This window comes from Hydra vulgaris, chromosome 10 (assembly GCF_038396675.1).
Source record: "Hydra vulgaris chromosome 10, alternate assembly HydraT2T_AEP".
NCBI lineage: Eukaryota > Metazoa > Cnidaria > Hydrozoa > Anthoathecata > Hydridae > Hydra > Hydra vulgaris.
The window spans coordinates 26,467,164-26,482,500 of NC_088929.1; the positions used below are offsets into that span (position 1 = coordinate 26,467,164).

At 25.4% G+C, this 15,337-nt stretch overlaps 1 long non-coding RNA gene across 1 annotated transcript; it reads left to right on the forward strand.

Annotated features, from left to right (window-relative positions):
• Positions 1-13,328: 13,328 nt before the first annotated feature.
• On the forward strand, positions 13,329-15,089 carry LOC136086540 (uncharacterized). The gene is made up of 2 exons (XR_010641404.1): positions 13,329-13,478; positions 14,264-15,089. It is a non-coding gene; the product is annotated as an uncharacterized LOC136086540 (long non-coding RNA).
• The last annotated feature ends 248 nt before the right edge of the window (positions 15,090-15,337 follow it).

The following is a 15,337-nucleotide window of genomic DNA, read 5'->3' on the forward strand; positions in this document are numbered from 1 at the left end:
CATTTTGTTTTGTTTTATAATTTTTATGCTAAATATTTTAACTTATTTATACTTTTTCCTCTTGTTTTTATGTGTATGTATAAGGAAGTTACCAATAAATAAATTAACAATTTTTTTTTTGAGTTGTTAAATACAACTCAAAAAAAAATTCACATCTAATTAAATATGCATACTCTCTCACGTATTATATTCAAGCATGATAAATGGTTTTAAATTAAAATATGATTGGAATTTCTATTTCCGTTTCTTCATTGATTAATCGCCAGTCTAAAAACAAATTAAAGAGCAGAAAAAAGCGATTAACTATTGAAAACTGTAAAACGTGAAAATTACTAACTATATTAAAAAATTTAAAACTCTGTATATTTGTTGACTTTTCAAATAAGTTTTAAAAACAATAGTCTTTTTATAATAAACACATTCATAAAAAATCATTAACAAACTTGTAAAACCGCACTTTATCGATTTTTATTAAAAATCTCATACTTTTTCATTTAGTCTCATACTAATTTTAAAACAAGTTGTAATAGGTAATTTAGTTTAATGGTCACAAAAAGCTTGTTGAATTCAACAATTTCAAAGCTATTGATGTTGAAAGTTTGAAAGAGAAGATTGTTTTTATGCCCTTATATTATAAATTTAATTGATGAAATAAGTTATAAATTTTCTGCACAAACAGTAAAGAAAATATTTTTTTGTTAAAAAAAACTCCAGTTTTAATTAATTAAACGGCATCTTATTTATTACTTTTTAAGGTATGCGAAATTTAAAAATTCACCCAATAAAGTGTCACACAGCTTTACTCATTTTTCTATAAAAGTACGTAAACTAAATCGAAACTTCTAAAATAAAGCAAATCAATTTCATTATCCCTTTTTTTCAAAGTATTTAATGACAAATTTGAAGAGTGTTTTGTGTTTTAGGGTTTTGTTCGTTATCGTTTATTTGTTTCCTTATTATATATTGTTGCAGTTGTTTTTTTGTTTTTTTGAAATTACGATTTATTTTAATCAAATTTCTAACAAAAAACAAGAAACTAATAAGTAAAGTATTGCTATGCAAGATTGGCTCTCTGTTCTGTCGCTACAAATTAAAGTTGTATATAAATATTTGTGTTCAAATTAATAGTCTATATATATACTTTTACTTTAGTTTAAAATGCATCACGTATGTATTGCGAAGTATATTTAAAGTTGCGAAAAGACTTAATTTGATTACGCAATAGACAAATGTGGATTTAGATTAAAGATTACTCATTGAATATCTGTAGTAAAAAGTTTTTCAAACATGTTGGGCCTTTTCAGTTAACAAAAACGAGACAATACAAAATAGATCATAATTTTTATAACAGTTTTTTTATTTATAACTTTTTTTTCTTTACATTGATTTTGCTTAGTTGCGACATACTAATTTTAGTTTTGATGCAAATACGTTTCCCGTAAAGTGTTTCCGGCAACTTTTTTTTATTTAAAATTATATGTATAAAAAAAAAAAATTAATAACTAAAGTAGTAGCTCAAATTGTTATTAACTTGTAATGCATTTCCTTGACATTTAACTTTTATCTTTTTTCAATATAAATATATTAAAATTAAACTCTTATTATATATATATATATATATATATATATATATATATATATATATATATATATATATATATATATATATATATATATATATATATAGAGATATATATATATAGAGATATATATATACATATATATACATGTATATATATATATATATATATATATATATATATATATATATATATATATATATATATATATATATATATATATATATATATATATACAGGAGCGGATCCAGGGTGTAGCAAGTGTAGCAATTGCTACAGTCAGCTCAGTTTTTTTTTCTTTTTTACATACGTGTTTTCACATGCAAAAGAGAAGAATAATTTAAATAAGATATGAAGGTTACAAGTAGTCAAAATGTGGCGCTTCAAAAATTTATTCAAAATCATAGCTGAGCAAAGTTGACTATGTTACGGAAATATTTCATTCGGAAAAAGGAAATGCTTCACTCTAAAACCCATGTTTTTAATGGGTTTTGTCTCACATGCCAATAAAATTTTGAAAGAATGTCAAACATTTCGCAGCGTATCGACTTTAATTGAACTGGGAGTTAAAAAAAATGGCGAATCGACTGCAGCAACTTTAGTAAAAGTCAATTTATTATATTTTGAAACAACTCTATACATACCCCCGATAATTTATTATATATTGTACCTATTTAACTGCAATCTTTTTATTAACAAGGAGGTCTTACTTTGTGACTAAAAGTCATCAAGCAAAAACCTGTAGCAAAAAATAAAAAGTGTAGCAAATACAGATATTCTGTTAAATATCAACTATCCGTCTATAAAACTTTTTTAAATGAAATGGATAGCAATCATTAAATGAAAAGGTTTTTAGTCTATTATGAAAATGGTAAAAATTGTTTACGTTTATGAAAAATGGTGAAATGTGTTTATTGCTGTTCTACGAGTTATTTATCATTGAAGAAGTCAAACGATTTAAAAACGTTTTAAAAATTTTATAGATTTACCAGAGACAAAGAGTGGAAAATACGTTGTTTACTTAACGCGGGTTTTAAAACACTTTATTATATGATCTGATTGACATCAAAACTTCGAAAAGGTTAAACTAAAATAACATTTTGCACAGTTTTCCTCTCCGATCAATTTTTAGTTTATTCTAAAATTGCAATGAACTTTGTGCTACTTTTTTTTTAATTTGGAAAATTCTACTAGGAACTATTTTTCTCTGTGACAAGGTGTATGTTACAAAAATATTATTGTATCAGGAAGTTGCTGTTTTTGGAAAACCAATGGTATAAATTCATTTTCAAAAAGTGTTTATGATGTTATGATAACTTCTAAATTAAATTATCTGTTTGATGGTCCTAAATTTCTTTTAAAAATGTTGTGAAAACCTGTAGACGAATAAATTTCTAATTTTTATGTGATCAAATTCATTTAAATTTAGAATCAGTAAGAGAGTCAAATAGCAATGCAAAGGCAATTATACGTGATAAAGATTAAACTCTAATATTTTATGAAAAACCTTGGTTAATTACAGATTGAACTCTCTTGTTGTTTGACTTTTGTCCACGTTATCAAAAACATACAAAATAATGGACTCAGAAAGCGAATCGTTTTTTTCTGATAATACTTACAATGTTCTTCCTTATCACCCTGAAACTTCTACTATTTCAAACTTTAACATCACTGGTGATTTTATTAAACTTGCTGTCACATAATGGAAAACTTTTAATCTAAAAAGTGTGGGCATATATTTTTGGTTTAATAATGGTCAAAAAGCTTCCCCAGAGATCTAAATGATAAACAAAGAAAGGTTGTTTTGGATTTTTGAGATACAGTATTATGCATGAAAAAAATCAGAAAGTAGACATAAAGTATCAACACATGTCGCAAAGCATTTCACAAATTATACACGTGAAGAAATAGTCTAGCTGATTAAAACGCTGTTAAGAGAAACATTTTTGTTACAAGTATATTATGTTAGGAAAATTAGTTACTGAACTATTTGAAACAGAATTTAGAAATTTAAGAAAAGTATCTTTAGACATATTTTTTAGGTGTTCTTCGAAACCAAAGAAGTCTCTTGTCTACATTAAAATATATTTTGAACTTATGTTTTGCTTAACAATATAAAATTTTGGTCAATATCAAATCATTTAAATTTGTGGATTAAAAAGTCCTTTGACAATACTGTTCAATGACTTTTCTTTAATTTGATTAAAGATAAAGTTTGTTTGACTTCCATATTCAATACTTTTATGCTTTAATGCATTAATTGAAATTGGGTGTAATCATTACAATATACTTTCCTATATTAATTTATAATAAACCACTAAAAACTTTCTACACCAAAATCAAACAAAGAACTATGTTCTTTTAAACAAAGAACGACCATATTAAGTTTTTCTTGTTGGATTGACATTTATTTATTAACGCTTTTGTTTTTATTTTTTGCTGAGATTTGTTAATTGTATTGTTGTTAATTGTAATATGCATGAAGATTGCTGTATTTGGATTTTAAAGGCATTCCTTATTTATTCAAAGCGTATTTTTATTGAAAAAGTTTAGTTACTTAAGTTCTAATTTATATTTGATTTGAAACCTGTTTCTTTTTTTTATTATTTGACAAAAAGTTTATTGTAATGAAGTAATTAAGTTTATTATTAAAAATATGAAAATATTTATAAATTGTTTTTATAAATTTATATGCATCATTACAGTATCTTATCATCAGTATTTTAATTTTCGGATATTTTATAAAGTAAGCCATTGAATAAAGTATGTGTTTTAAAACAAACTTCAATTATATAAAAAAATTGAATTTTAAACAAATTAAGATTAAATTTGTCGTTTTCATTTTCAAATATCAACCTCCGAATTTTTTGCGGAATAAACATTTTGACAAGCACAAATATTTTGTTGATTTAAATTTATAGATAAATTCATATTATAATGTTTTGTGTCATAAATACATTGACTGGCAATAGGAATACCAAGAACTAAATGTAAATACATCGACTGAGGGTTTGGTCAGGGTTTTAGTCATGATTAAAAGTCATATAAGACAAGTAAAATATCATTTCGTTAAAAAGTATTCAGTTTAACAAGATGGTTTTAACGTCGCGTTAATCAAGTAACGTTCTTCCGCTCTAAACGGACGAAAGAAAGCAGTGGCAGAGGACCTCATATATCACTATAAGCCACTGTACATCCAAGACTGGCGCGAATGGGGTGTGATAACCTCCTCCTGTACCCAATCAATGAATTTTAGTTAATTATGTCTGCAAGTTTAGCTCATTTAGACCAGTAAATCGGCATATGTAAACCATATACTACAGACGGCACACTTGGACTTTTAAAACTGTCGGCCAAAGTAAAAAGCGAGGACCTTTATATATATATATATATATATATATATATATATATATATATATATATATATATATATATATATATATATATATATATATATATATATATATATATATATATATATATATATATATATATATATATATATATATATGTATATATATATATATATATATATATATATATATTTTTTTTTTTTTTTAATTAACTAGTTATTGGCATTTATAAATTTTTTATAAATGCCAATTTATAAAAAATTTATAAATGCCAATAACTAGTTAATTAAAAAAAAAAAAAAAATATGAATTTATGAATTTATAACGTTCAATGAATTTATAACGTTCAATATAGTGTAGAAGCTACAATTTAATTCAACATCAACCCAGGTAATCTCGCTAAAAATCTGGTAATTTTGAAATGCTTTTCGCGACGTATTACCGTGATTAATTATGCCGTCACCTTCTTTTGGTATGTCAAGAAGAAGACCCAGATGTTTTCGAAATTCGATTTAAATGCAAATTTTTTGGTCTGAAGTCAACTTTTTATGATCTTGATCTCGGATTTGTTAAGTCATGAAATTAAGTTGAAAGGCATTATGAAGTGTGCATTCAAAACAACGAATCCAGGCAAGCAAACCTAACAGACCTAGCTGAAGACTGTCTTTATGAACAGTTTTTTTCTTTTTCGCGAAGAATGGAGTTCATTTATTTTGGTGCTGCCAAACAAATATTGCAGAACGCTGAAGATTTTTGACTGCTTACAGCATTAGCAACTTTGCCGTCTATCATGGTACGGACCAGATTATACTTTACTCTTAGTTGAACTAATTCGTTTCGCTCATTTGGTACGCTTACTATTGTGTCCTTCAATATTGCTATTTGATTCCGTATAAACTTTTTTTCTTCTATCAACAAATTGAAGTCTTCTTTTTTGTAATCTAATTGGCATATTAAAACGAGAAACAGGTTTTTGATTTCTTCAAATTAAACTGGACGGTCCGCCCGATAACATTAATGCATTCTCAAAAGAAAGATCAAGTGGAACAAATGTTGTTGTAAACATGTGCTGTTTGTACATGCTTTGTCTAGATGCACCGTCGAAACCCGCTTTCCCGCTTTGGACTAATGTTTCTCCCAAAGGTTTAATCAGATTTTTAATTTCAGATTGTACTTGAACTAACTGCAATCATACAAGTTGTTGATCAACTGTATTTGATTGACAACTTGCATGATTCAACAGATCTTGCAAAATTACCACAGATTTTAATTCCGAAACTGTTATAATTTTAGGATAGCATAGTTGTTTAGCTTGAAGTACTTTGCGATAGCTTGTATAAAAAACATCATTGTGCTTTTTGGCATTATTTCTATGATTTTGATAAGCATTTCTGGTCAAATTTGTCGAGATCATTAAATCAAGAGAATTTTCAGAAGTCAATGGCGATATCTAGTTTTGCTTTAAATCGTGGTTTAAGAATTCGGTAATACATATTGCACTTGATGGTTTTTCCTTTAACTGCATAAGTATGTATGTCAAATCAGGTTTTTTTATTTTTACAGTAGAAGCCGCTGCAGCTAATAAGAGCTTTTTCAATATGAGTTAGTTTTGATAAAATAGACGAAGCTCTCCTTTTAGTACGATGCGCTTTCTCATCCCATCATTTGCGTTTTGGACCTAGATAAATGAAATTTATTCAAAATACTATTTATAAATAAATGGCATATTATTATAAATATTTGTATTTATATTTAATGACTGTAATCATAAATGAATGACAAATATATATAAATACTATTTATTAATAAAAAGCATTAATTGATTAAAACAAAAAACCTCTAGTTTTTTTGTTTGAGTCTTCGAGAGAACCCGAAATACTGTTACAAATAGATGGGGAAAATTGGATAGCACTGTTTTTTAAAGTAATCGATTTGTTGATTAAAAAAAACTCTTCAGCCAGTTAAACTCGGACTTTCAGAAACGGGATTTGTAACGTTTACATTTGATCACACATTTAATTAATAAAAATAAAATGACGCATTTTGAAATATTGATTTTCTTTTGAGTTAAGATCATATCGAGACTTTTGTTTTTCTGTTAGTAAAGTTCTTCACTTTTCAGCAATAACGCTTCTTGACGAATTTATATAATTTTTTACATGTTCAAATATTTCTAAGCGAGTCAATTTTACTAAGATTTTTTAAAACCAAATCAACTAATAAAAACTCAGTTTTTTTAAAGCAAAGTCATAGAAGATCATTATTCGAATCTTTTTTGTAATGGTTTTTGGGGAAGTGTGCAAAACAAATATATTTTTTTATATACAATATATATATATATATATATATATATATATATATATATATATATATATATATATATATATATATATATATATATAAAATTTGTTTCGATTGAAATATAAGCGGTTTAAAAATCACTAAATGCGTCAACAGTTCAGTTTAATTTTAAAATAGATAAAAATCATGACAAAATATACTTTTACTAAAACAAAACAAAAAATTTATACCAAAAAAAAATTTAACCCGGCAAAGTGAGGCAGACGAAGGAGAAAAAGCTTTTTTATTTTGCTTTTATAATCAACAAAAATCGATTTTGGGATGTGCTGTTGTATTTTTAATCCCTTTAATTATTTCATTTATTTCATTAGTTGATTTTATTATCAACTGTGCAGAAATGAAATTTTCATGCATTTAATTTCCAAGTTTTGTGCATTTCGTAAAATACTTACTTTGATTTTATCTTTTGAACAAGGCAGCATAGCTTGTTTAATGAAAATGATAACTTCTTCCCATGATGGCATGCTGACGAGTTAGGTGTGTTGCAATATTGATGAGTTGAGAAAAGCTTTTTTCTTTGATAAAAACAACATATTTTTTAGTGAAGTAAAAAGGAATTTTTACTTCACTAAAAAATTTTCGCAATATCTCTTATGCGTATGCGCGAAATTCCACACTGCTGCTGTATACCACGAAAGGATTAATTAGGATGATTACGTGAAATTTCTGGCACTTCTAAGGGAAGACTCTAAAGTCAAACGATATTGTCAAGTTACCCTTGATGCTAACCAGCCCCATCCTCCCCTATGCCATTATAGGAGCAGTAGTTGCCTATGATGGCATTCTTGTGCTTTTTTTTTTTTAAATAAAAATAACTAATATAGAAAGAAAACTCTTGGGGTAATTTATGTTCTACATGTAACAAAAAATGTATCCATATCAAAACACTTGTTCATAGTCTACGGGATACTGAATAATGAAGCTTTAAAGTTAAGTGCGCCATCATAGGCGCCTTTCTCCTAACTTTAAATAAATTAATATTTTGATAAACTTTATTTTTATGCAAATTTATTAATGTTACTTTCGTTTTTGCACCATAATCTTGTTTATATTATACTTTTTTGTATAACTAATTAAAATAGAAAATTAGTCTCTGTGGAAATAAATAAAAGCAGTTCCAATGATAATAAAAATCGACATATGCATCAATAGTACTAAACTTTAAAATTGTTATAAAAACCATAAAACTTAATAATTTTAACTAAATTTTTTTAAGAGTCTTGTATAACATTGGTAGTATAGGAAAATTTAATAAATTATAATTCTATCCATCGGGGGGTAAAAATAAAATACGTAAAAAAAAGCCTTTTTTCAAAAAAATCACAATCAAAATATGAACATATGTAATCATTTAAAACAAAAAAGCAAATTTTTTTAACCTATTAATATGACTCATATCTTAGTATATATAAAAAATTTTAAAATTTTTCGCATTTATATATATAAATTCTGTACGAATTATATAAACATTGAAAATGATATAGCAAAACAAAAGGGTTGCGTCTTAAGTAGCTAAAAATTAATCACAATGCATGAATATATGCAGCTGAAGTTTTTTATGAGGTATTACCATAATCAGAACTTAATAAAGGTTGAGAAGCATGTCTTTTAATCGAACGGCAAACTGAAAGTTACAAAAAGCCGCATTTTTTTTGCATTTTATAGTAATTTTTTAAAGTTTTTTTTCACTTTAAGTGAAATCTTTTTAACGAAGAAGCTAAAATATCTTAAACATACCGATACAAAAAAAGTTTTGTTTTATGAATAATTTGAAAAAAAAAAATTAAAATTATAACTTCTGCGTATTTTTAATGAAAAGTTATTACAAAATGACGTCTTTTAAATGCGTGTAGCGGTCCTAGTAATAAACATAAATAAAAAACCTATCTATTTTTAGATAATGTGCGCAGTATAATTATAATTCTGAAAAAAATTTTAAAAATTAATTTTATAATGTTTTGTAAAATTTTGAATAATGGCCAAATTTTTTGAGGTTTTCACCACTGTGCGTTGGTTTAATTTAATGTTACAACAATCGAATCACTTTGATTAAATTTACCAAATGAATGAACACCATTGCCATAAACACATTTATTGTTATCAAGAAAAATAGAGCTTCGAACACTAATTCGAATATTGATAATTAATTTACTCATTCAGTTATTTTGAAATAATCATTTTTCGGCGCTAATACACTTCCGCACCACCTCTAAATTAACAGATTTCAATTGCAGGTCCTGAAAGATCGTTGTTTAAAACGAAAAACAATGAAATTTCGAAAAACATTAAATAACAAGTTTCATCAAAAAAAAGGACTCTAACTCAATCTAGAAGTTTTGAAAAAATACACCAAGAACGCTAATATTCGCCATCTTTTTTTCGCAAGATAAGATTTGCTGTCATAAGTCTTTGTTTTTAAAATTTTAATAGCCTTTAAACTCTCCTTTAGAAATGGCTGGTTCCTATCAGACCAAATATGTTTAATTTCGCCTTTTTAAAATAATGCTATTTAAAAGTAAGAAATATAACTGCAAAATCGTCGAAGTTAATAATACAATGAGGAAGTTAATGACTAACAACTAATGACTTTAAAACAACGATGATTGCGCTGGAGCATTGTAATGCATGATAAGAATAAAAACCAGGTTATTTAATTAACTAAATAGTTATACAAACTCAAAAAAGGTATTTTGGTTGCGTTTGTTAAAGCGTTTAAAAAACGTTTTTTGTGTATTTGTATACATCGAGATCGAGCTCGAGTCTTTTACTTTGATGAAATTTGTTATTGAATACCATTTATTTTTCGTTTTAAACGACGATCTTACATAATCTGCAATTATAGTCTATAAATTTGGAGGTGGTGCGAAAGTGTATTAGCGCCAATAATGTATCATGCTTTTTCAAATTTGTACATTTCAAATCATAATAAATTAATAATTAACCTTTCGATTATTAATTTTACTAATTTAAATAAAATTTAGTTTTTTCCAACTGCAAATAGCAATAAATCGAATTGTACGCTTCAAACACTTGGTCTTCTTACCATTTATTAACTTTCTCGTTTTTTTACGCATCTTTCAGCCATCTTGAGAAAATAATAACTCAGGCGTGAAAAACGTTTTCGCGCAAAATAGTATTAATGTGAGCAACTTGTATTTTATATCATAGCATGCTAAGTTTTTAAAATCATAATGATAGCATGATATGAGTTTTTAAAATCAAAACATAAAATTTAGACATAAAAAGTTAAAAAATTATTTTTTATTATGCTTTGTAATTATTATATAAAGTTCCATTAAAAATCAAATTCACATTCCAAAGGCATGATACCACTATGATATCATGATGATATTATTATTTGATATCATATCTTTAGAAAGTTTTGATATCATTCTGATATAACATCGATATCGTTTCTTGACTGGGAAAGTTTGTATACTATAAAGTTTAAAAACTATTCCAGTATATGCAAAGCCAACGATATATTCGGATATAAAAACTTTTTATAGAAAAATATAGCATAAATATTTAACTAAATAGAAAACTAAAAGGTATGTATATATATATATATATATATATGTATATATATATATATATATATATATATATATATATATATATATATATAATTATGTATATATATATATATATATATATATATATATATATATATATATATATATATATATATATATATATACATTTATATGTATGAATATATATAAGCTTAACGGGGCTTTTATCTAAAATTTCATTACAATATTTCTGAATGAAGAAAAGACGAAAATTTCTATAAATTAGTTTAAATAAAACTAATACCAAAATAAAACATGTTTAAAAAATTATGTTTTTAAAGAATTTTTTTAATAATGAAGTTAATTATAAGTTTTTGACTAACGCTCGGTTAAGTTTAATGGAGAGATGATAATACGGCCTCAGAGCAATAACCGCAATTTTGATTTCATGGGGGTCTATGGTTCTTTTAGAGGAAGGAAAGGAAAAAAATATTTGTTCAAAGTAATTTACATATATATTTTTCCCTAATAAGTTTTCAATTAAAAATTTTAAGGTGGGCGAAGACCCTAATGTCCTTCCGTACCCCAACCCCCCCTGCTTGCTCCTAGATGTAACGGATCTGTTTTAATATATATAATTGATAATAAGAGCTTAACTTTAATATATTTATATTAAAAAAAGACAAAAGTTTAATGTCAAGTAAATGCATTATATAATTGAAACAATTTGAAATACTAGTTTAGTTGAAAAAAAATTTTTTGACATAATACTTTACATTAAAAAACGTAGCCGGAAACAATTCATGGAAAACCTGTTTGCATTAATATATATATATATTTATATATATATATATAAATATATATATATATGTATATATATATATATATATATATATATATATATATATATCAGAGCGATAACCACAATTTATATTTTATGGGGGCCTATGGTTCTTTTTGGGAAGGATTGGTATAAAATATTTGTTTAAAATATTTTACATATGTGTTTTTCCCTAATAAGTTTTATTTTAAAAATTTTAATGGGGGGCCAAGACCCTAAGGTCCCTCCAACATCCCCACTGCCTCCTCCAAGATGTTACGAATCTGTTTTTATATATAGGTGATAATTAGAGACTAACTTTAATATATTTATATTGAAAAAAGACAAAAGTTTAATTTCAAGTAAATGCATTACATATTGAAAACAATTTGAAATACAACTTTACTTAAAAAAATTTTTTTCGGACATAATATTTTACATTAAAAAACGTTGCCGGAAACAATTCATGGGAAACGTGTTTGCATCAAAACTAAAATTAGCATGTAGCAACTAAGCAAAATCAATGTAAAGAAAAAAAAATGTATAAACTAAAAATCTGTTAAAAAAAATTGTGACCTATTTTGTATTGTCTCGTTTTTGTTAACTTTTCGTAAATTTTTATCTATAACGAGTATTCTTAAATCTATATCCACATTTGTCTACTGCAGAACCAAATAAAGTTAATTCACTTCGCAATTTTAAATTTACTTTGCAATACATACTTGATGCATTTTAAACTAATGCAAAAGTATTTATAGAGACTAATAATTTGAAAACGAGTATTTATTTACACCTTTATTTGTAGCGACAGAACGGAGCCAATCTTGCTTAGTAATAATTTACTTATTAGTTACTTGTTTTTTGTTAGACATTTGAATAAAATATATCGTATTTAAAAAAAAAAAGAAAATGCAACAATATATAATAAGGTACGATAACGAACAAAACCTTTAAACAAAAAAACACTCTTCGAATTTGTCATTAAATACTTTGAAAAAAAGGATGATAAAATTGGTTTCCTTTATTTTTATAGTTTCGATGTAGTTCAAGTTTTTTTTTAGAAAAATGAGTAAAGCAGTGAGACACTTTTTTGGGTGAATATTTAAACTTCACAAACTTAACAAGTAATGAATAAAATGCCGTTTAATTAAAACTAGAGTTTTTCTTAAATAAAATTATTTTCCTAACATTTTGCGCAGAAAATTTATAACTAATTTTATCAATTAAATTCATTATACAAGGAATAAAAACAACTTTCTCTTTCAAATTTTCAATATCAATTGTTTTAAACTTGTCGTATTCAACAAGCTGATAGTGACCATTAAAACAAAATACTGCGACTTGTTTTAAAAGTAATATAAAACTAAATGTAAAAATGTGATATTTTTAACTAAAAATTGATAGAGTGCGGCTTTACAAGTGTGTAAATGATTATTTATTAGTGTGTTTAATAATGAAAGAATATTATTTTTAAAACTTAGTTGAAAGCTCAACAAATATACTAAGTTTTAAGTTTTTTAATACATTTGGTAAGTTTCACATTTACAGTTTTAGAAATAATAGTTTTTTGCTTTTTTCTGCTCCTATATTTATTTTGAGACTGGAGGTTAATCGATTAAGAAACAGAAAAAGAAATTCCAATCATATTTTAATGTAAAACCATTTATCATGCTTGAATATAATATGTGAGAGAGTATGCTTATTAAAATAGCTGTGAATTTTTTTTTGAGTTGTGTTTAACAAAGAAGATCGTAAAAGCTATTAGTCAAAATTCTTTTAATTATTAATTTAATTATTAGTAACTTCCTTATACATACACATAACAACAAGAAGAAAAAGTATAAATAAGGTAAAATATTAGACATTAAAAACGATGGTACAAACGATATGGTACATATATATATATATATATATATATATATATATATATATATATATATATATATATATATATATATATATATATATATATATATATATATATATATATATATATATATATATATATATATATATATATATATATATATACATAAAAAAGTGTGCGTGTGTTTGTGTGTGTTAACAGTTGATGGTTTGCATTATTTGTTATTGTATTTTGTAACAATATATACGTGTGCACATTTTGATTTTAATCTCAAATGGGTGAGTAAAATTATTTGATTTTTTTTTCGCGTCGATTTAATAACAAAAATCTTACTAAGGTTGAAAACTTTCTGAAAAGTTTTTATTTTTTGTGGAATATTCATTGATAAAAGTGAAAAGTTGAAAGAAAGTTTTTGTGGAACATTCATTAATAAAATAATGCAAAGTTTTTATATCGATAAGATGAAGGTGTTTATTCCCCAACTTTTAAAACTATTTTATTAATAGAATAACGACGTGGTGAACGAACTTGATAGTAATAAGATTAACGAAACAACTTTCCGATGATGAGATTAAAACCACTATTTACACAAATATAATTTTTTCTTCTTTATTTAACAATTATTAACTGTAATATAATAAATTACGCAAAAGCGTAATTTATTGTATTACATTTTGTTTTCCTTATTATAGTAATGTAAATCTTTTGCGTATATTGTTGTACTCTCTTGTTTATTATTGTTTTTTTATTTTGCTTTTTTGTTTTAGTATACTTTATTCAACAACTATCATCATTGTTGCTGCAACAACAAGTTTTTAAGTTAAAACCAAATTTAAAAATCTTCAAAACATGGCTAACATGGTTGCAATAATTGCTTTTTTAACTTTCTTTTCTATATCCTGAGCAATTAAAAATGCAGCGTCTCCTGGTCAAATAAATCAAAATACCAATCAGTTAAATCCGATAACCAATACTCTTTTCACCCAGTGTGCAACAAACTCTATATCTTTAGCTGCTAAACAGATGAATGATTGTTTAAGTGGTATTGGACGAGACGTGACATGTGTAACTCCTCCATGCTCTTCGTCCACTCCAGCCTCTCAAGCCCAATGTAACTACTTCAACAACGTGTTTAACTATCCTACTGGAGATTATTGTATAGCAATTGCTAACTTTTTATATACCATCAACACAGTTGTCTCGTATTTTAATTGCTGCTAATTACTAATTACTAAGCACTAAACACTAAGGACTAATTAATGAATTTTGAAGATGATGTATGAATTTTTAAAAACACTTTTAAATAAGTTGTGCATAAAAATATTTTTTATGACATTTAGTCAACTGAAAAATACTTTGCAAATAATAGGCATTTCACTGACGGGCAGCTGCATTGTGGCATTACATAACATAACGTTTGAAATTATTTAAACAAGTTATTGTCATTAATAAGTTTTTAAGTTGTTTTTTAAACGCGTTTTGGAATTTTAGTTTGAACTATAATACACACTTTTTTTATGTAATAGTTATGTCATAATTTTAACATGTAATAAATATGTAATTTTTATTTTTGATAAACTAGTTTTTCGATAATTGTTTCACTCTTTTTTAATTGTTGTGTCACCCTTATTCAACAGTTGTGTCACCCTTGTTTAATAGTTGTGTCACCCTTTAAACACTGAACACTTTTCCTACAGACACTTTTTTTTGTTGATCTTTTTTTCTAATACAGGGGCTAGAGAGCTACCTCTCCGAGAAAAAAATTGAATAAAAAATTTTGTGTAAAAAAGAAAAAAAGACTTGTTGATTTATAGCTTGTTAAACAACTAATCACTGTTTCT